Genomic DNA, 23,081 nt, shown 5'->3' on the forward strand with positions numbered 1-23,081 from the left:
AATAGAAACAGTCATCAAAACTCTCCTTTCCAAAAAAAAAAAAGCCCAGGGCCGGAATGTTTCAGTGCAGAATTCTACCAGACCTTCAAAGAAGAGCTAACTCCAATTCTTTTCAAATTATTCCACAAAATAGAAAAAGAAGGAACATTACCAAATTCATTTTATGAAGCCATAGTCACCTTGATACCTAAACCACACAAAGACCCAACAGAAAAAGAGAACTTTAGACCTATCTTTCTTTTGATCATTGGTGCAAATATATTCAATAAAATACTTGCAAACCAAATCCAAGAACACATAAAAGATATCATCCACCATGACCAAGTAGGCTTCATACTAGGCATGCGGGGGTATTTCAATATGCAGAAATCCATCAATGTAATCTATGATACAAACAAACTGAAGTAGAAAAACCACAGTATCATTTCCTTAGATGTCGAAAAGAAGCATTTAACAAAATGAAACACCAATTCACGGTTAAAGTCTTGAATAAATCAGGATATAAGACACATACCTAAACATAGTAAAGACAATGCAGCAAGCCTATACCCAACATCAAACTAAACAGCGAGAAACTTAAATCAATAATACTGAAATCAGAGACAAGGCAAGCCTGCCGATTCTCTCCTTATCTCTTCAACGTAGTACTTAAAGTCCTAGCTAGAACAATAAGACATCTAACCGAGATCAATGGGATACATATCAGAAAGGAAGAAGTCAAAGTATCACTAGTCATAGATGATATGATAGTATACATGAGCGACCCCAAAGTTCAAACAGAGAACTCCTTCAGCTGATGAACATGTTCAGCAAATTAGCTGGATTCAAAATTATCTCAAAAAAAAAAAAATCAGAAGCCCTCATGTATTCCAAAGACAAAAGAGCTGATAAAGGGAAACTATACCCTTCACAATAGCCACTAATAACATAAAATACATTGGTGTGACTTTAATTAAGCAATTAAAAGACCTGTTAAAAAAAAAAACAAAAAACAAACAAACAAAAAAAACTTCAAGACTCTGAAGAAAGAAATTGAAGAAGATATCAGAAGATAGAAGATGGAAGGATCTCCTGTGCTCATGGATCAGTAGGAATAACATAGTGAAATGGCATTCTACCAAAAGCAGTCTACAGTTTCAATGAAATTTCCATCAAATTCCAACACAATTCTTTACAGACATTGAGAAAAACAATTCTAAACTTCATATGGAAAAACAAAGAAACCAGAATTGCCAAAATGATCCTGTATAACAACAGATTGTCTGGAGGTATCTCCATCCCTGATCTCAAGCTGTACTACAGACCAATAGTAATTAAAAAAAAAACTGCATGGTATTATCATAGAAACAGAGTGGTAGATCACAGGAACCAAATAGAAGACCCAGAAATAAACTGACACACCTATGTATACTTGATTTTTGATGAAGAAGTCAACCATAAAATGGGAATAAGACAACATCTTCAACAAATGATGCTGGTCAAACTGGATGTCTACATGCAGAAAAATGCAAAAAATAATCCATATTTATCACCTTGCACAAAACTAAAATCCACGTGGATCAAAAACCTCAACATAAAACCGGACACACTGAATTGGTTAGAAGAAAAATTGGAGAAGAGCCTAGAACTCATTGGCACAGGAGACAACTTCCTGAGAAGAACACCAACAACACATACTCTAAGATCAACAATCAATAAATGGAACCATATGAAACTGAAAAGATTCTGTAAAGCAAATGACAGTGTCCTCAGAACAAAATGACAATCTACAAACTAGGAAAAGATATTCACCAACCCAGTATCTGACAGAGGGTTAATATCAAGAATATATAAAGAATGAAAGAAGTTAAAAAAACAAAAAATAAGTAATATAATTAAAAAATGGGGTACGGAGGTAAACAGAGAATTCTCTGTAGAAGTATATAAAATGTCAGAGAAATACTTAAAGAAATGCTCAACATCCTTTGTCATCAGGGAGATGCAAATCCAAAGGACTCTGAGATTTCACCTTACACCCATAATAATGGCTAAGATCAAAAACTCAAGTGACAATACATACTGAAGAGGATATTGAGAAATAGGAACCGTCTTCCATTGCTGGTGAGAATGTAAACTTGTACAACCAATTTGGAAATCAATCTGGCCCTGTCTCAGACAATTGGGAAAAGTGCTTCCTCAAGATCCAGCTATACCTCTCCTAGACATATATCCAAAATATGCTCAAGGACTGAGTAAGGACATTTACTCAAACGTGTTCATAGCAGCTTTATTTGTAATATCCAGAACCTGGAAACAACCCAGATGTCCCTCGATTTTAGAATGGATACAGAAATTGTGGTACATTTACACAATGGAATATTAATCAGCAATTAAAAACAAGGAATTCATGAAACTTGCAGGCAAATGGTGGGATCTTGAAAAGATCATCCTGAGTGAGGTATCCCAGAAACAGAAAGTCACACATCATCTATTTGCACTTATATATTGATTTTAGACTTTTAATATATGATAAACATACTAAACATACTAAAATATGTACACCTTAAGAAACTAAGGAAGAAGGAGGATCCTGGGTAAGTTGATCAGACCTCACTTAGAAAGACAAATGGGATGGACATTGGACGAAGGAGAAAACAGTAAACAGGAAAGGAGCCTACCGCAGAGGGCCTCTTAAGACTCAATCCTGCAGTGTATCAAAACAGATGCTAAGACCAACCTTTGGGCAAAGTGCAGGGAATCTTATGAAGAAGGGGAAGATAGTAAGACCTAGAGAGAACAGGAGTTCCACAAGAAGAGCAACAGAAGCAAAATATCTGGGCACATGGTTTTTTTTCTGAGACTGATACTCCAACCAAGGACCATTCATGAATATAACCTAAAACCCCTGCTTAGATGTAGCAGATGGCAGCTCTGTTTCCAAGTGGGTCCCCGAGTAAGGGGAACAGGGACTGTCTCTGACATGAATCTAGTGGCTGGCTCTTTGACCGACTCTCCCCCCTCAGGGGGAGCAGCCTTGCCAGTCATTGAGGAGGACAATGCAGACAGTCAGTCCTGATGAGACCTGATAAGCTAGGGTCAGATGGAAGGGGAGGAAAACCCCCCCTATCACTGAAGTGGGAGAGGGGCATGGGTGGAGTTGAGGAAGCGAGGGTGCTATTCAGAGGGAATGAGAGAGGGGGCTACAGCTGGGATACAAAGTGAATATACTGTAATTAATATTAAAAATAAAAATTTCATCCCAATCCCACCTTCTGTCCCTCATCTCCTCCCTGCCCCTCTCTAAATCCACTGAGAGGGGAGGTCCTCTTTCCCTTTCATATAACCCTAGCTTATCAGGACTCATGAGGACTGTCTTCAATGGACTACCTCAAATAAAATTAAGAGAACCATTTAAAAAATAAAAATTTAATTAAAAGTATGATTTAACCATTGGTGAAACTTGAATTTAATTAAAACCAGTAGAGCCTTGTATCATGGTGGTTCAAGCACAGACCATGGATCCCTGTTAGTGGAGCTGAGCCATGGTCCACATGCCTTATTCCTGTAGCCTTTAGCTGTGGGTGTGAAAGAGCCTACTGGGAAGGCAGGTAGGCACACAATAATGGTCATAGCCATACGAGTTTCCCTCCAAGAGGAAAAATGGCAGCAGTGGCCACTTCTTTTCTGTGGGTCAGAATGAGAGGGCAAAGATGAAGATGTACACCAAGGGATGGCTGTAATATGTGGCATCCAAGAGCAACAATTTTAGCAAGTACCAAACTCCTTTTGTATGATCAACAGATAACAAATTGCTTGAAATTACAGCTGAATGAAATAAGCAAAATTTTGTGTATATGTTTTAAATATATGTATGGCCATTACATGTTTATATTTGCCTGATCATAAATGGTTAATATGCTCTGAATATCTTGGTTATAGATTAACAGTTATTGAATATGTTTAAAGGTTAAATTCAAACTCTTGTTTTGAACATATATATGTGTGCATTTGTGTTTGTAACATCTATAGGAACTCGGACGTTTATAAATAGCAACTTTGTAGTCTGCCATGTGGTGCAACTCCATTTTAATATTGCCACATGGTATTGGGTAGTGTAAGAAAATAATTGCAGAACCTCTTAGTCATAATGAATTCTGTTTATCATCCTATCTCCTTTTAGACTAAGAAGACAAGTCTCATTTTAAATTGGTATGATTTTAGAAATTTAATTTTTTACATTGATAAAATTTGGTTTTGACTTTTAAAATTATGGTTATGCTTTGTGACTTCACTCCTAAAAAGTCGTTTATTTTGATGTTGCAAAAACAGATTTCTTTTAAAAATATGTTTAAGGTTATGAAACATTTTAAAATTTATCAGGTATTTTACAATAATGTCTTTATGGATTTTATATGTATAAAATTTCGAGTTGTGTTTTATAGCATGCTGTATGTGTGATTCACCCCTGGTTTATAAAGTTCTATTCAGATTAAGAGGCTGATTTGAAGTGTTTGCTTGCTGCCAGTTCCTGCATGAATGCATTCATGCTCTTTATTTCTGGCTGATATGTTTGGTGTGGTCAGAATAGTAAATATAGTTTGAAATTGTTCTATACTGTCCTATTATACACTTAGTTCTAAAAGTTATTTGATTACAATGTTAGAACTTGGTTACAGAAAACTGTAAATGCTCACAGTGTTATACCTTGGGAAGTAACAACACCATCAGTGATACCTAATAGCAATATTTTAAATTGCCAGCCACAGCTGGTAACATGTGACTAGCTACTATGTTAGTTCAGGGATAAAGAGGTTGAAGCCGTGGTTTTTCCACCATATTTGTTTAGGGCTGCCAGCTGTGTTTAGTTCCCTGTTTAGTGCTACAAGCAACTTCTGTACTTTAAATATTTTTCTGTTCAGTCTTAATAATACAATGTGGTAGGATCAGCAACATTTGCTAGCCCATCTGTGAACTGTATGGTTAAAAGTTTTGCTTTGATTTTAGTTCATAAATATATTTAAAGTTATGCTAATGACTGCAGTGGGTTACAAGATTGAGCTTTCCTTGTCTCTAGTTTATGTTTTCAAGGTTGAGCTTTCCTTGTCTCTAGTTTATGTTTTCAAGGTTAAGCTTAGGATAGGTAACTACAAAGTTTGCCTACATAGAACTACTAGAAATAGATAAGGTCCTAAAACACTTATTTAAAGAATATGTCACAGATTATTGCACTCTGTTTTACAAGATGCAATTTACAGCAGATAACTGAAGACAGGTAAAGATTAATTGAGATATGGTAGCCCTCAGGCTTGTCAGAGATCTGATGAATATGGCATCCAATGCATGTAAATTTTACTGTGACAGAGAGTACCAAAATCTGGGCAGTAACTTGTCAAGGTCTCTGAGAAGATTTGAGCACAGTGACAGGTGACTTCAACTCTGGATTGTTTTTTGCTAACCACTGGGCAAGACTGCCCCAACTGACCAGCTGCTAGGGCCCAGCATAACCTGTGGAAAAAGCTGTGGACATCTGGAGATTCATGGTTTCACATTGCTGAAGCTGAGATGAGATCAGTCTCTCATGTTCTTTTTTCCACTGAAACAATTTCTCATCTTCTGTGACTGATGGCCAGACTGCCTCTGCTTGTGATGCCATGTGACCACAGGAGCCAGGGACAACTGCCTAAGTGGCAGACTGACTAGTGGTCTTTGTCATTTTGATTGGTACATTTAGCTTTCAATTTATCCTTCTCTGTCTCTGATCATATTGATGGCTTAACTAAGCTAATGGTAGGTTTGCAACTAAAGAGCTGACAGTTAGATCCTCTGTTAGTTCATTAGTTATTTCATTGGCTAGTTAAAACTCCTAGGTACCAGATTTCTTATTTAGAAAATCAAACAGGTTTGCCTTGCTCACAGGCTTCATGTTTACCGCCTGTGTCTTATGATAAAAAAAAATAGATAGAAAGATGTAAAGTTTATGTAAGGTTTCAGGATATGTAAGTTTAAGATATGAGGGTCTAAAAAATTGAGGGTCTAGGAAGATGTTTCAAAGTTCGTAAATGCAAGGAAGATTGAGGGTCTAAGTAGGTATTTTAAGGTTTATAAATACAAGTTGTAAAGTGCCAGTGGCTCCAAGAAGATGTTTTAAGGTATGTGAATATAAGTTGTAATAATGTAAATAGCAATTTAAGCATATTGAAAATGTAAAAGAATTCAGATTTCTATCCTCCCTTTATGCTATTGTTGTACATATGTTGTTATAAGATTGCAAAGGTTCAGAGTTTTGACATTTATCAATAGAGTTCTAATAAACTGATGGAGCACTGACTGCTTACTATTCCATGAGAAAGCTCGAGATTTTAATTTCTTTTTGGTTGTCTTCTGGAAATAGACTTAAAAGTGGACATTTGCTCAACCATGTTTGTAGCAGCTTTATTTGTAATAGCCAGAAGCTGGAAACAACCCAGATGCCCCTCAACTGAAGAATGGATGCAGAAATTGTGGTACATCTATACAATGGAATACTACTCAGCAATGAAAAACAAGGAAATCATGAAATTTGCGGGTAAATGGTGGGACCTGGAAAGGATCATCCTGAGTGAGTTGTCCCAGAAGCAAAAAGACACACACGGTATATACTCACTCATATAGACATACAACGTAGGACAAACCCACCAAAATCTATGTATCTAAAGAAACTAAGCAAGAGAGAGGACCCTAACTAAAATGTCCAATCCCCACCTGAAAGGCAAAGAGGATGGACATCAGAAGAAGAAAATAGGAAACAACCTAGAATCCTGCTACAGAGGGCCTCTAAAAGCCAGAAGAAGAAATCAGGAAACAAACTAGGAACATACCACAGAGGGCCTCTGAAAGCCTCTCGCCCTGCAAACTATCAAAACAGATGCTGAGCCTGATGGCCAACTATCAGGCAGAGTGAATGGAATTTTATGTAAGAAGTGGGAAATAGTAAGAGCTGGAGAGGACAGGAACTCCACAAGGAGAGCAACAGAACAAGAAAATTTGAACACAGGGAACTTCCCAGAGACCCATACTCCAACCAAGGACTATTCATGGAGATAACCCAGAACCCCTGCACAGATGTAGCCCATGGCAGTTTAGTGTCCAAGTGGGTTACATAGTAATGGGAAGAGGGACTGCCTCTGACATAATCTGATTGGCTTGCTCTTTGATCACCTCCCCCTGATGGGGGAGCAGCCTTACCAGGCCATAGTAGAGGACAATGCAGCCACTTTTGATGTGAACTGATGGACTAAGATTAGAAAGGAGAGGAGAACCTCCCCTATCAGTGGACTTGGGGAGGTGCATACATGCAGAAACGGGAGGGAGGGTGGGATCCGGAGGGGAAGAGGGAGGGGCGTATGGGGGGATACAATATTAATAAAGTGTAATTAATAAATAATAATTAAAAAAAGAAACCAGAAACTTCCACTTCAAAAAAAAAGTGTCTTCTCATCATGCTAAAACATCTCCGTCTAATGTGTATACTAAAAGTCATATGAGTTTTAGGAAATCAAAAAGTCATAAGATCTGGATATGCCAAAGATTAAATTAACCCCAGATGAGTTTTTCGCTTGGTATTGGGATTCCTCACTTTCTCCACTTACCAGATAAATTTTAACTTCTGTCTCTAGTATAAATTTGTTTCAGCAGACTTTTTTCCTAGCTGACAGACTCCATTCAGGGATCAGCTATACATTGTGATCTGAGATTTGAAGTTGCTGAAAGCTGATGTAAACCAATCCAGCTGATGTGATGGCTCCCTGTCTCTTTAACTAAATATCTAATTAGATGGTGCCCCTGTGCCTAGCTTTTGACTAGCCTTTCAGCCTTCCTGAGTCCCCAATATCTCCTTCCCAATGTCAGCCTTAAATAACAGAATAAGAGAAATTCATTAGGCCCTTATCCTACCTAACAGGCTAAAATGCACAATCAAAGGGGCTCCCTGGCATAAGGAATGGGTTTTTTATATTGTCAATTGATAAACTAGTATATAGGCCCTTACTTGTCCTTCTTCTAGTCCTGCTTTGTGCCCCTTGCACTATTATTTCTAGCATTAGAAAAGTCTCATTACCAGCCCTTGAACCCATCTCAAAAATTTGAGATTTTATCCCATTCCAAGGGCAAAATGAAAGGGCCAGGCCTTACCTCCCCCCCAACCCCCCCCCCAAATCATCCATCCCAGAAACAAGGCCATAAATTTCCCTACTCAGGGGACATCCTGAGAATAACTACAAAAATGGTAAAGTATCTTATATCAGGTTGCGACATTTGTGCTGGGCAGCCTGCCAACCTAACATTTCTGGGGTCTATAGATAGCTTGCTCAATGTTAGTTTATGTTAGTTAGCCTATCGCTTTGTAACAAGCTTGCCCTTGCTGAATGTCACCCAATCAATCATACCCAATTGTGTAACTTCTAAGCTGGAAATTCCAATAAAAAACCCTGCCATGCAGCTGCTCAGGGCTCTTCTTTCTGATCCACTGAGTTGGAGATGGTAGAGAGACCAAGCTTAAGCCCAAATAAACCTCCTTGCTCTTGCATATGTGGTCCAGCTCCTGGTAGACTTTGGGGACCATAAGATCTGGGCATAACAGCCTCACTTGAGAGGTTTATTAGGGTAGAGGAACACAGAAGCAGCTTCTGGCAGAAATGGCAGAAAGAAGAGTGAGCAAGGGAAAGAGGACGAGTTCTTTTCTAAGGTGACTCTGCACCTTAGAAAGGTAGATGTGTGCTTTGCAACTCTAACACAACTCAGCACATATTCAGACACCAGCACATGGTTCCTGGTAGCTGGGAAAGTTATTTTGCTGTTTTGCTATTGTCAGGTTTCTGGGGCTGATAGCAGACCTGCCTGAATACTAATATTCCTCCCTTCTTGATATTATTTAAAAAAAATGAAACTAAAAATTGGTTGATGTTGGATAGGTATGGGAGCATGGCTGGCTCTTCAGACTGTTTCCTGCTAATTAGGGATGTTGTCACTCTCAAGGTACAGCTGGTTCCCACCATCAAAGTATACCAGATGGCCATCAGCATCAGGTTCTGTGGTGAGAGATTGATAGTCCTGTAAAAGTAACTGATTAGTTTGATTAGAGGTGTTTTTTTTTTGTTTGTTTGTTTTGTTTTGTTTTTTTACATTTGTCATTGGAAGAATGTAGGGAGGAGGTTAATAAAGCAGGATGTGAACAGAAAAATAAAATAATGAAAAGAAAAGGGGTCAAAAAGGGCAAAATCTATAAAATCTATTTCCATACAGAGTTCTTAATAATCCAAGTATTAGAGGCATCTTTGCTTTTATAGGCCTGTCTGAAGTTGTTGAATTTTGTCCTATATTATACTCAACTGTTTGACATAGAAGCAACATTCCTCCTGGAGGAAAATGCAAATAGCGCTTTCTTTTGCCAAGAGGACATCTATTCCTCATCAGCTTTGAAGTAACAGAGCTATCAGGGAGTTGATTTGTCCCTGAAGAGTCAGTATTGTCTGAGCCACCTGCTGTAGATCTTGAATAAACTGGAATGTAACCTGGCAATTCCGAGTTAGTGAGGAAGTCAGCCCAGCTGTCCCAGTTCTTATACCTGCAGTGATTCCTGCAACAGCCAGAAGGGGCAGGATTTGAATTGCCCTTTTATCATGCTATGATAATTATGCTGTGATAATCATGCTGTGATTCATTACTAGAATCGCTAAAGACTCCTTTCCATTTATTACCTCCAATTCAGGGAAAAGAAACCCCAGAGTGCAAACTCCTGACCAACCAATGGGTAGGCAATGGTAGACCTGAGTACCACAAAGAATACAAACAATGGAGGTGTTATGGACAGTAGGTCATTGGGACTGAAAATAGTTTTGTTAAAGTAGAGGAAATCTAATTATCCCACCAAACATGTCCCAGATACTCAGAAAGTTTGCCATGCCAACGAGGATGATATGAAAAAGGTAGCAGGTTATAGCAACAACAGAGTCAGGGCAGGTAGTTAATGGTGAGGTAAGGCCATCTGACAGAGTCACTGGAGAAGCTGTCAGTGGCAGTTCTGAGTTGATTCCAGGTGCGACACAGAACCAACAAGTTATAAAATGGCATGGTTGGGTGACATTAAGGAGCTTGTATCCTGAAGTCAGAGTCTGAAGTGGGAGGCGAAACAACAAGTTTCTGTTATATAGGAGGGGGGATGCTAGAAAGGCAATGACCTCAGAAGAATGTCTAATTACCTTTTCTACTCTTCCCATCCCCAGGGATTGGTTAATTGAGACTTATTTTCTCTGGATATGAATTATAATTTTCAGTAACTGAGGAGCGTAGTGGTGGTAGAGTTTTTCAGTGATGCCTGTTTCCTGTCTGAAATTCCAAGTGTCTAAGATGGAGAAGAGAAAGAGAATCTTTATACAGATGTAGAAGCTCTGTGTGTGTGTGTGTGTGTGTGTGTGTGTGTGTGCTGGTATGTGGAAATGGTATGTGAGAACTTCCTATCTGTCCAGTCATCTTTTGCAATACTCTGTTGTTTGGTCCAAGAGAAACAAAACAGTAATTCTATCAAATAAGAAAGGGGGGATGAATGTGGGGGTTATGGAGATTTTAATCAGCACCTGAGAGCCTCCCATAGAGCAATTTCCTGACCCTATTTGGAGAGGTTGTTTGTTATCAATGAGGTCCTCTTAAACTTGGAATCTCCATATGTAAGCAGTACTCTAGACAGAAATAGATAAGAGGGAGAGGACCAAAAATATGTATTTAATCCAGTAGGGTCAAACATAGCTGCTGAAGTGAGGCCTCATTTTTTTTTTAGGAATTGAAGATAAGGTCATTGGTTTCAGTGTCCTCTAAAGCTTAAGAGAACAAGGTCTTGTTGGAGTTATAGTAGGAAGGAAAATTGTCTTGAAGAGGGGTATAAAAGGCTTGAGGTGAAATAGGTGAATCCAGTAAGGGAAACACTCAAGCATGGCAGCTGTGGGAGTCACAAGAATTACCTTAAATGAGCCCTGCCATTTAGGAAAAAGAGGTAAAGGATGTTGGTCTGGGGAGGAGAGAGAGAAGAACCTGATCTCCAATTTTAATAAGAGATGGACAGGAGTTAGTGTGTAGCCATGTTAAACAGTGGTCAGTAAAGTTCCACAGGAGAGAACAGAGGTGACAGAGTAAGGGAGTGAGGAGGTAATCAGGGATAAGCTAAGATTTAGCTGAAAAACCTGGGGGAAGGGGGAATAACCGATTGTCCATACATGAGCTCAAAGGGTGAGATGGAAAGGGGCTTTTGGGGAGAGTTTTTAGCCTAAAGAGGGCCAGGGGGAGGAGGTTTTTTTTTTTTTCCAGTATAGGTGTGAAGTTCCTATGAGTTTGACAAGGGTGTTTTTTAAGGTTCTGGTAGTTTCCTTTACCTTTCCTGTGGATTACAGGTGGTATGGGACATGAAAATGCCAAAGGATATTGAGCAATTTAGACAGATTCTGGGAAACTTGGGAAATAAATTCAGGACCATCGTCTGACTAGAGGGAGGTGGGGATTCCAAATGTGGCATGATTTCACAGAGAAGGAGATCAGAAACTGTCTGAGCTTTCTTTTTAATAGTTGTGAATGCCTCTATCCATCTCACGAAAGTGTTCACCAAGACTAGGAGGTAATGAACATGTTTGACTGTTAGCATATGGGTAAAATCAAGCTGCTAGTCAGTACCAGGGAGAGAGCTTAGAGGTATGGTAGAAGATGCAATTTCCGTGGGTGAAGAGAAAAAAGAAATTCAGTTCTGCCAGTCTTTAGGGAGACCTCACAAAGCGCAGGAGAACTAGACGTACAGGGGCAAAGTTGGCAAAGAAGGTCGTCACTAGCAGTGCCATGATCCACAGGAAAGAGTCCCAGGAGGCATAGTGTCACCTAGTACTAAGATTTTCTCATACTTCTAAAGTGAAAGTAAAGGAAAAGCCAAGACAGTGTCGGTAAGAATAAAAAGATAATTCACCCAAGGGAAGTCATCTGTGTGTGGGTAGGCAAGGAGGGCCAACCATAGCCTTGAAGGCCGTGGTTGGAGGGTACCTCTATTCCCCACAGAGATACCAGTTAATCTCTCAGAAAAAGGGGAACATTTATGACTACCATAGAAGGGAACTCACCAATCCTCTGGTGCTGGATGTATAGATGCAGTGATCAGGTAGGCGGAAAGAGGGCTTGATACTAATTGAAGGATAGGGTCCCAGCCAAGCAGATTTAACCCTTAATGGTGAGCATGAATGATGGAAGAGCCTATCCAGGGTTCCAGCACCAAATATTGGGATTTAGGCAACTGAGTGAACAATGTAATCCAGGAAGTCAGGCACAAAGCAGGCTTCACATGAGAGGTTTATTAGAGGAGGGGAACACAGAAGCAGCTTCTGGATGAATGGCAGGAAGAAGAGTGAGCAAGGGAAAGAGGATGAGTTCTTTTATAAGGTGACTCTGCACATGTGCAGGAGGTATATGCGTGCTTTGCAGCTGTCATAAAGCTGCCACAACTCAGCGCGTGTTCAGACACCAACACATGGCTCCTGATGGCTGGTAAAGATGTTGTGCTGGTTATGACATGTTTTGCTAGTGCCAGGTTTCTGGGGCTGATAGCAGAGCTTCATGATTATTAATAAATGCAAATTTTAAAATTTTATGAGACTAAAGAATTAAAAGACAATTTTTAAAATCTCATATTTTGTATGAAATCTATTGTAAGCAACATACTTGAAATAATTACCTCCTATTGGAGCAACCTATTCTATGCTAAGTTAAACTGTGATTAAGGGTTAAGAGAATAAAATGATTCTGTATGTCATTCTCTAGTAAAGTCTTATTCAGCTTTCTTAGATGTTATACAGGGTCTTCCATAAAGCCACAGGGAAATTCAGACAGCTTTAATATTAAAATCTTATCATTTTAATATAGGATCCTTACAGCATTTGCTGTGCTATTCTTTAATATGTAAAGGAAAACCTACTTTAACTTACATTTCCTGGAGCATAACCTGTCATGTAGTTTCTTAATTGCTACGAAGTTAACTCTGGATGGAGGGTAAGCAAAAAGAATATTTGAAATACATCATAGTTTTATTCTCTGGAGGAGCATGCTTTTGTATTATCTTCCACTTTCTCAAATTATTCGAAACTTTCCTTAATTAAAAATATATATGGGGTCTGGAAACATGGTTAATATAGTTTTGTGTTTGACAAGCTCAGAGCTCTAAGTTTCATCTTTAGCTTATTCTAAACTAGGTGTGTGCCACAAGATTGTGAACACAATATTCAAAGAAGAAGAGACAAGACAATTAGTAGTTCAAGTTCGTCATCAGTTGCATAATTAGTTTAATGCCATCTAATGCTACATTAAACTCTTTTTGAAAGAAGAACAACAGGGTATATATAGATAATTTTTGTGAGCCCTCTTTAATTCTTATGTTTCTGTTTTAAAAGCAGCTTCTTACTGTCTTCTTTTTGACTGCCAAGTAATTATACCCTTCTATCATGGAAGATAATTTCTATAATACCTGAATTGTGGCACTTTATTTTATACCTTTCAAAAGATTATAACTACACATATTTTTTTGTACTTTCAACTTTTATTTTGGTGATTTCTTCATACTCATGTTGGTCATTTGTACACTTTGTGTTGCTTTCCTATATTTAGTAATTTTTATACATTCTGCATAATATTCAGTTAAGTGCCTTATACTTAAGAGCTGAAAAATCTTTATTTTAGTTGTTTTGATGTATAACTGACATTTAAAAAATTCAACATTAAATGTATCTTAGTTGATGTATTTGTTCCTCTTGAAATATTTTTTTTTCTTTCACAATATCTTAAGAAAAAAAAAACTTTTAATTTAACCAAGAAAATGAAAGACCCATGTAAAATGATTTCCTTATTCTATATATATTAAATAATACAGGAAATTGTTATGGCAGCAGATAATCATAACCCAGCTATTTTCCAAATAAAAGACACAGAAATTTTTTAGTTTTATAATAAGCCTTAAAGCACTAGAGCTGGGCAGATTTCAACCATCTATACTATCTTGTCTTGCTCCCATTAAAAATCCCAAATACTGTGCATGTTCCATTTGGACTTTTTCTGCTCCATCAGCCAGTCCTCAGAGCAAGCTGCTCTTGACTACATGTTCCTGGTTAGCCCAGGGTGACATGCTGTCTCCTCTCCATTTTGTCCTCCTCCTCTTTCTCTTCCCATGGTCCTCCTGAGATCCTTTGCTCTACCTATCTTTCTTCTGCCCATGCCAGACTGTCAGCACATCTGTATTAACAAATCAGAGATAATTGGAGAGTATTCCTTACATCACATGAATACAGTAGATGGTTCAACATATGTAACAATTCCCTTGGCAAGATGGTACCCAGATCTCAGGGCATTAACATCAGCATCTGAAATCACAGTACCCAAGGTCCTCCTCCAACAGGCCCATTTAATACAAATTTCAAAATATTGAAGGAGGAAGTACAAGAAGACATCAGAAGATGTAAAGACTTCCCCTGCTAATAGTTAGGCAAAATTAATAAAAGGTGCCGCAACAATATAAACCTGTATATAGATTCAGTGCAGTTTCAACAAAAATCACCACTCTACTCTTTACAAAAATAGAGAAAACAATCCAAAAATTGTATGGGAACATGAAAAGTCCCAAACAGTCAGAGTAGCCCCAAATAAAATGTATACTACTGGAGATATTATGACAGTTTCAAGTTTATATTACAGAGCCATAGTAATAAAAGCTAGTGACACAAAAACAAATATATAGAGCAGTAGAATGGAAGACCTAGATATTAGTTCACAAAACAACAGCCATTTTATTTCTTTTCAGTGTCTAATAATACATACTGAATAAAAGACATCCTCTACATGGGGATAAAATTTAATAGTTACAGGTAAAAACTGTTAAGATAAAATTTCAGTAAATCAAAAAATATGGCCAAAGATTCGCAAATGGGACTTCAAATAAATTTGGAAGTTTCTGCACAAAACAAGTAGCTGTCTATTGAAAAAAAAAAGGTAGCCTTGGATTGGAGAAAATACTTGTAACTTATACTTTATGGCAGAGTTTAATATCCAGAATGTACAAGTAACTCAATAAAAACTAAACATTAAGAAAACAAACAACTGAATAAAAAAATGGGCTCTATAACTGAAAAGAGAGTTATTAAAACAAAAATGTTAATGAATGATAAGCACTTAAAAGGAGTTCAACATTCATAAGCTATCAGAGATATTCAAATTAAAATACTACAGTCAAGATAGCTCATATTGAAAATAAATACTAAATAATAACAGATGCTGGCAAGGTTGCTGAGAAGGAAACCTCTGTCAATGAAATGTGTGTGTGTGTGTGTCCACTATCCACTATGAAAATCAGTGATGATATTCCTCAAAAAAGTAAGAAACTGAACTACTATATGACCCTGATTTATCCATCTTGGGTATATACTCACCTGATTCTATATCCTACTACACAGATACTTACGTATTCACATTTATTATTGTTAGAAGTGTAATAAACTAGATATCTATCAACAGGTACAAGGATAAAGAAAATTTGGTACATGTTTACCATAGAACAAATTTTAAACATTATTATTATTATTATTATTTACGGTTTCTTCACTTTGTAACCTAGTTGTATCCCCCTCCCTCATCTCATCCTGGACACACCCTTCCTTTCTCTTCCTCTCCTATTCTTCTTTCCTAGTTCACTGATAAGAGAAGTTTTTCCCCTCCCCCCCCCCAGGTCTGACCCTAGCCTATCAGGTCCCGTCAGGACTGCCTGGATCCTCTTCCTCTGTTGGCTGGCTAGGTTGCCCCTCCAGGGAGAAATGATCAAAATGCACACAATCGAGTTCACGTCATGCACTGTCTCTTCTGCCCTTACCCACACAGTGACTCAGCTGACTGTAGGCTACATCTGAGCAGGGAGTCTAGCTTCTCTCTATACATGGACTTCAGTTGATACATCAGTCCTTGCAGTTGGCCCTGGGCCCAGCATTTTTGTCTTTTTTGTTCTCCTTGTGGGGCTCTGTCTCCTTAGGGTCCTTCTATATCTACCTTCTTCAAAAAGACTCTGTGTGCTCGGTCCAAAGTTTGGCTGTGAGTCTCTGCTTCTGTTTCAAAACCCTGATGGGTGGAGCCTTTTAGAAAATATCTGTAGTAGGCTCCTGTCCTGTTCCCTCTCTTCTACTGCTTACTATGTCGATCCTGTTTTCCCTTCTGAGTGAAAATTAAGCATTTTCTCTAGGGTCCTCCTTGGTTGCTTCTTTAGGTATGAAGATGTTTGTCTTATATTATATGTCAATATCCACATATGAGTGAGTATATAACATGTATGTCTTTCTGCTTCTGGAATACCTAACTCAGGATGATCTTTTCTACTTCTCACGATTTTCATAACTTCCTTGTTTTTAATTGCTGAATAATAATCCATTGTGTAAAATGAACCACAATTTCTATATCCATTCCTCAACTGAGGGGCATTTGGGTTGTTTCTAGCTTCTGGCTATTACAAATAAAGCTGGAACAAACATGGTTGTACAAATGTCCTTGTTGTATACTGGAGCATATTTTGGATATATCCCTAGGCTGGATATTGAGGTAGCACTAGTCTTAATTGTCTAAGAAAGAGCCAGATTGATTTCCAAAGTGGTTGTACAAGTTTACATTCTCATCAGCAAATAGAGGAAGGTTCTACTTTCTCCACATCTTCTCCAGCATGTGTTGTCACTTGAGTTTTTGATCTTATCCATTCTGATGGGTGTAAGGTGAAATCTCAGGGTCCTTTCAAATTGCATTTCCCTGATGACTAAAGACATTGAACATTTCTTTAAGTATTTCTCTGCCATTCAATATTACTCTATTGAGAATTCTCTTTTTAGGAATGTACCCCATTTTTTAGTTAGATTACTTATTTTGAGTTATTTATTTATTCTGGATATTAGCCCTCTGTCAGATATAGGGTTGGTGGAGGTCCTTTACTAATATGTAAGCAGTCAATTTGTTCAGACAAAAGTGTCCTCTGCTTTACAGAAGCTTTTCAGTATCATGAGGTCCCATTTATTGATTGTTGATCTTAGAGCTTGAGCTCTTGATGTTCTGCTCAAGAAGTTGTCTCCTGTGCCAATGAGATCAAGGCTCTTCCCCAGTTTTTCTTCTAACTGATTTAGTGTATCTGGTTTTATTTTGAGGTCTTTGATCCACTTGGACTTTAATTTTGTGCAGGGTGATAAATACAGATCTATTTGTATTTTTCTACATGTAGCCAGCCAGTTAGACCAGCACCATTTGTTGAAGATGCCATCTTTTTCTATTGTATGGTTTAGAGATCTTTGTCAAAAATCAGGTGTCTATAAGAGTGTGGGTTTATTTCAGGGTCTTCTATTCGATTCCATTGATCCATCAGTTGGTTTCTATGACAGTGCTATGCAGTTTTTATTACTGTTACTCTATAGTACAGCTTGAGATCACGGATGGAGATCCATCCAGAAGATCTTTTATTATAGAGGATTGTTTTAGCAATTCTGGGTTTCTTGTTATTCCATATAGAAGTGAGAATGTTTCTTCCAAGGTCTGTAAAGAATTGTGTTGGTAATGTGTTGGGAACTGCAATGAATTTGTAGATTGCTTTTGGTAAGATGGACATTTTTACTACGTGATCCTGCCAAGCCATGAGCATGGGGATCTTTCTATCTTCTGATATCTTCTTCAAATTCTTTCTTCAGAGACTGGAATTTTTTTTTTCATACAACTCTTTTACTTGCTTTGTTAGAGTCACACCAAGGTACTTTATATCCTTTGTGCCTATTGTGAAGGGTGTTGTTTCCATACCTTTTTCTTAGCCCATTTGTTTTTTATTTATTGGAGGGCTACTGATCTTTTTTGAGTTAATTTTGTATCCAGCCACTTTGCTGAAGGTGTTTATCATCTGTAGGAGTTCCCTGGAAGAATTTTTGGGGTCACTCATGTATACTATCATATCATCTGCAAATAATGATAATTTGACTTCTCCCTTTCTAATTTGTATCGCCTTGATCTCCTTTAATTGTCTTATTGCTGTAGCAAGGACTTCAAGAACAATGTTGAAGAGATACGGAGAAAGTGGGCAGCCTTGCCTTGTCCCTGATTTCAGTGGGATTGCTTTAAGTTTCTCTCCATTGAATTTGATGTTGCCTATAGGCTTGCTGTATATTGCCTTTTCTATATTAAGGTATGTGCCTGATCTTCAATACTTTAAACATGAATGGATGTTGGATTTTTTCAAATGCTTTTTTAGCACTAAGAGATTATCATGTATTTTTTTTTCTTTCAGTTTGTTTATGTGGTGGATTATATTGGTGGATTTCTGTATATTGAACCACCCCTGCATACCTGGGATGAAGCCTACTTGATCATAGTGGGTGATATCTTTGATGTGTTCTTGTATTCTCTTTGCAACTATTTTTATTGAGTGTTTTTGCATCAATGTTCATAAGGGAGATGGCCTGAAATTCCCTTTCTTTCTTGGGTCTTTGTGAGGTTTAGGTACCAAAGTAACTGTGGCTTCATAAAATGAGTTTGTGGAATAGTTTTAAGAGTATTGGTGTTAACTCTTCATTGAAGGTCTGGTAGAATTCTGTGCTGAAACCATCTGGCCCTGGGCTTCTTTTTGGATGGAAGACTTTTCATAACTGTTTTTATTTCCTTAGTGGATATAGGAATATTTAATTGATTTACTTGGTCTTGATTCAGCTTTGGTACATGGAATTGATCAAGAAAATTGTTCATTCCATTTAGATTTTCAAATTTTGTGGCATATAGGCTTTTGTAGTAAGACCTAGTGATTATTTGGATTTCCTCAGTGTCTATAGTTATGTCCCCCTTTTCATTTCTGAGTTTGTTAATTTGGATAGTTTCTCTTTGCCTTTTAGTTAGTTTGGCTAAGGGTTTGTCTGTCTTGTTGATTTTCTCAAAGAACAAGCTCTTGGTTTCATTGATTCTTTGAATTGTTTTGTTTCTAATTCATTGATTTCAGCCCTGATTTTGGTTATTTCCAGCCATCTACTTCTCTTTTTTGTATCTACTTCTTTTTTTTTCTCTATGGCTTTCAGGTGAGCCATTAATTAGCTTGAATGAGATGATTCGAATTTCTTCTTGAAAGCACTTACAGCTATGAACTTTTCTCTTAGCACTGCTTTCATGGTTTCCCATAAGTTTGGGTTTGCTGTGCCTCATTTTCATTAAATTCTAGGAAGACTTTAATTTTTTTCTTTATTTCTTCTCTGACCCAGCTGTCATTGAGTAGGAAGTTGTTCAGTTTCCATGTGTGTGTAGGTTTTTTTGCTATTTCTGTTGTTGTTGAGGTTCAGCTTTACTCCATGGTGATCAGATAGGATACAAGGGATTATTTCAGTCTTGTATCTGTTGAGGCTTGCTTTGTGACCAACTATATGGTCTATTTTGGAGAAGGTTCCATGAGGTGCTGAGAAGAAGGTAAATTACTTTTTTTTGGGTATAAGGTTCTGTAGATGCCTGTTAAGTCCATTTGATTCATGACCTCTGTTAGAGTTATCGTTTCTTTGTTTAATTTTTTTTTTGTTGACCTGTCCTGTTTTGAGAGTGGAGTGTTGAAGTCTCCTACTATTAATGAGTGTGGATCTTTGTGTGATTTAAATTTTATTAATGTTTCTTTTACAAATGTGGGTGTCCTTGTATTGGAGGCAGAGATGTTGGGGATTGTGATGTCGTCCTGGAGGAATTTTCCCCTTAAGAGTGAAGTGTCCTGCCCCATCTCTTTTGATTTATTTTGGTTGAAAGACTATTTTGTTAGGTATTAGAATGGCTACTCCTGCTTGTTTCTTGGGTCCATTTCTCTGGAAAACTATCTTCTAGCCCTTTACTCTAAGGTAATGTCTATCCTTGTGACTTAGGTGTGTTTCTTGTATGCAACAGATTGTTGGCTCTTATTTACACATCCATTCTGTTAGTCTGTGTCTCTTTATTGGAAAATTGCATCCACTGATCTTGAGAACTATTAATCATCAGTGGTTGCTAAATGCTTTGACATTGATGTTGCCTGTGGTAGTGTGTTTGTGTGCTTGGCTACTTTTTGTTTTGCTGTAGTGAGGTTATTTTTTTTCCTGAAAGTAGTTCATTTTTTGGGGTTCTATTTTTCCTTCTGGTATTTTCTGTACCACTGTTTGGTGTGTATGTATTGTTCAAATGTGTTTTTGTCTTTGAAAATCTTGTTTTCTCCATCTATGAAGCCTGAGAGTTTTGCTGGATATATTTGCCTGGGCTGACATCTGCGTTCTCTTAGGGTCTGCTTGATAACCACCCAGGCCCTTTTGGCTTGCATAGTCTTTGTTGAGAAGTCAGCTAAGATTTTGATGATTTTGCCATTATATGTTAATTGGCCTTTTTCCTTGCAGCTTTTAGTAATTTTTTCTTTGGTCTGTATACTTACTGTTTTGATTACTATGTGGAGGGAAAATTTTCTCTTCTGCTCTATTTTATTAGGTGTTCTGTAGTGCTCTTGTATACTTATAGGCCTCTCCTTTAAGTTGGGGAAATTTTCTTCTATTATTTTGTTGAAAACATTTTCTGGATCTTGGAGACGGGAAATCTTTTTCCTCTATTCCTATTATTCTTAGGTTTAGTCTTTGCATGTTGTCTTGGATTTCATGGATGTTCTTTGTCAGGAATTTCTTAGATTTATAATTTTCTTTGATGGATACATCAATTTTTTTTCCATTGTATCTTCCACAACTGAGATTCTTTCTTCCATCTCTTGTAGTCTGTTGGTTATGCTTACCTCTGCAATTCCTATTTTCTTCCCTGAGTTCTTTCTCTCCACTATTTCCTCCATTTGTGTTTTCTTTAATTTGTCCAATTCTATCTTCATATCTTGAGCCATTTTGTTGATTTCCTTCACCTGTCTGACTGTATTTTCTGGTTTTTCTTTCAATTCCTTCACCTGTTTGTTTGAACATTCTTCTGTTTCTTTTCTTTCAGTGATTTAATCATTTCCTCTCTGAAAGCCACAAACTGTTTGGCTGCAACTTCCTGTATTTCTTTATGGATGACCATAAGCTAATTTTATCTTCTTCTAATTCTTTATGCATTTTATTTGCTTCCTCCATTAACCTCTTCATAAGCATAGATGTAAGGTCATCTTCTTGAATTTTACTTATGTTAGGGTGTCCAGGGCTACTTGCCCCTGGATGCCTGGGTTCTGGGGAATTCCATATTGCTTTGCCTTTTGTTGATTGTGCTTTTAGGCTGGCCTCTGCCAGTCTGTCCATCTCAAGTGTTGTCTGTTAATTTCTGGTGCCTTCTGGAGTCCTGGGATGGGAGATTCCCCTCAGCAGGGTTCTGAAGAAGATCTCTTCAGCTTTTTGATCATGGTCAACTAAATGGTGCTGCTTCTCAGGAGTTGTCACAGTTTACCTCAGGCATTTGGACTTGTGTGGTTACTGTGGTGTTCAGGAAAGCTCTCCTCTCATCAGGAGAAGTCCTAGAGATGGCTGCCTTACTGCTGGATTTCTTGCTCTGAATTTAGTGGGCTGCAACTGTAGCTGTTAAGCTGTACTTGCTGGGCACTGCCATTGTGAAGAACCATGGAGTCCCGTGGTTTCATCAGTTTAGCTAGATATAACTGGTCACACCTTGGAACAGTGTCTGAGGGCTGCTCCAATGACTTTTAGGCTTTTGTTGGTGTGAGGTTGGAGCAGTGTGCCCCAGTACCCTAGCTGCAATCATCGGCAGGTGAGCACAGCACTCATGTGTGCAGTAGAAGGCCAGAGCTTAGGGCCTGTAGGAACCCAGAAATTTTTCTAGAGCCGGGTGTCCTGAGGGTTGGAACCGATGTTTTTCCCAAGTCTATGGTGGTTTTGGTTTTGCAGGTCTGTTTGGGATGCCAAGTAGAGCAAGCAGGCACAGGTGCCTGGCTCCTCCTTGCAGGTGACTGGGAGATTGGGTGCCTGGGCGCTTGCAGGAACCTGGGGAGTTTTGCAAAGATCTTTCCTTTTTGTTTGTTTGTTTGTTTGGGTGGGTGGGGGGATATCACTGAGTGTTCTGAGGTCAGACCTGCTCTTCTGCTCACTGTGGATTCCACCTAACAGAGAAATTCAGTCTCTGGTGCCCTGGGGACCTAAGTTCTGTCAGGGATGGTGAGTCAGACGTTCAAGTAGGACTCTGTGCTGGCAGCTAAGCACCCTTCTTTGGGCTGGCACCTGGCTGTCCACTGGATCCGGGTCTTTTTCCAGGGATTGTCTGAGTGACCTAAGGTCTTGTCCTGATGGATTCTTGTGCCTTGGGGTTTTCTCTAGACTGGAAATCCAGTTCTCTGGTGTTGTGGGGCCCATAGTTCAGTCTGGAACAGTGATCAGAGCACGCTGGCAGTGTGTGGCTCTGAGTTGAGGACTGAGCATCTGGCGGGCCCAGGGAACTGTTCCATGTTTTAGCTGGGTGACTTGAAGCTGATTGAATCACACACGGGGGGGGTGCTCTTACCTGGGAAACACAATGACTGGTGTTTTAGGGCCCAGAGTTCAGTCTGCTTGTCACTGTGCAGCTCCTGCTGTGCTGTTGGTCAGAAAGAGTGTCTTCCAGGTGCCACCTTCTTGGATCCGCCCCCACAAAATAATTCTTAATGCCATTTTGCTTACATTCATAGATCAGTGCTTTGCTCAGCCATCATCAGAGAAGCTTCCTCCTGTAGCAGATGGTAACAAATACAGATGTCTACAGCCTAAAAATTTGCAGAAAGTGAGAGACATTTAACCCTAAGTGAGATGTCTCTATCAAATTGTTCCCTTCGTGTCTCAAGGAACTCTGTGAAAAAGGAGACAGAAAAAGAGTAAGAGCCTGAAGGTATGAAGGAAAAACAAACAAATAAACCAACCAACTAACAAATAAACAAACAAAAACCCAAGGCTTTGTAAACACAATAGGACCAATGGATATATGAATTCACAGTGGATACAGCATCATGTACAAGGCCTGAAAGTGTCTGTACCAGATGGGGCTTAGAGGAGAAAGAAAGAAATGAACATGGGCCTCCATCCCTAGCCAAGAAGTTACATCATTTTGATAAC

General features: G+C 38.5%; 1 pseudogene; it reads left to right on the forward strand.

Annotated features, from left to right (window-relative positions):
• Window positions 1-8,937: 8,937 nt before the first annotated feature.
• LOC110543175 (large ribosomal subunit protein uL1m-like) overlaps window positions 8,938-23,081 on the forward strand; it is a 79,805-nt pseudogene continuing 65,661 nt past the window's right edge.

This window comes from Meriones unguiculatus, chromosome X (assembly GCF_030254825.1).
Source record: "Meriones unguiculatus strain TT.TT164.6M chromosome X, Bangor_MerUng_6.1, whole genome shotgun sequence".
Classification (NCBI taxonomy): Eukaryota; Metazoa; Chordata; class Mammalia; order Rodentia; family Muridae; genus Meriones; species Meriones unguiculatus.